This window comes from Penaeus monodon, chromosome 23 (genome assembly GCF_015228065.2).
Source record: "Penaeus monodon isolate SGIC_2016 chromosome 23, NSTDA_Pmon_1, whole genome shotgun sequence".
Taxonomy (NCBI): Eukaryota; Metazoa; Arthropoda; class Malacostraca; order Decapoda; family Penaeidae; genus Penaeus; species Penaeus monodon.
The window spans coordinates 35716858-35717058 of record NC_051408.1 but is presented as its reverse complement, the minus strand read 5'-3'; positions in this window follow the sequence as shown (position 1 = coordinate 35717058).

The window sequence follows — 201 nt, the reverse complement described above, 5'->3', positions numbered from 1 at the left end:
ACCGATTCAAAAACGAAAAAAAAAGCGAAGGCACTGAAAAAAAAAAACACCGCAAGATCTGCAATCGATGCAAGGACGGCGCCGACCAACGAACACAAGAAATACTGTCCCAGATCCAGAGCCCAAAAGGAGGCTGCGGCGTCCAGTACTTTCACTTTCAGATGCTGCTCTTCGACCGACCACATCGCCATGGTGCGCTGA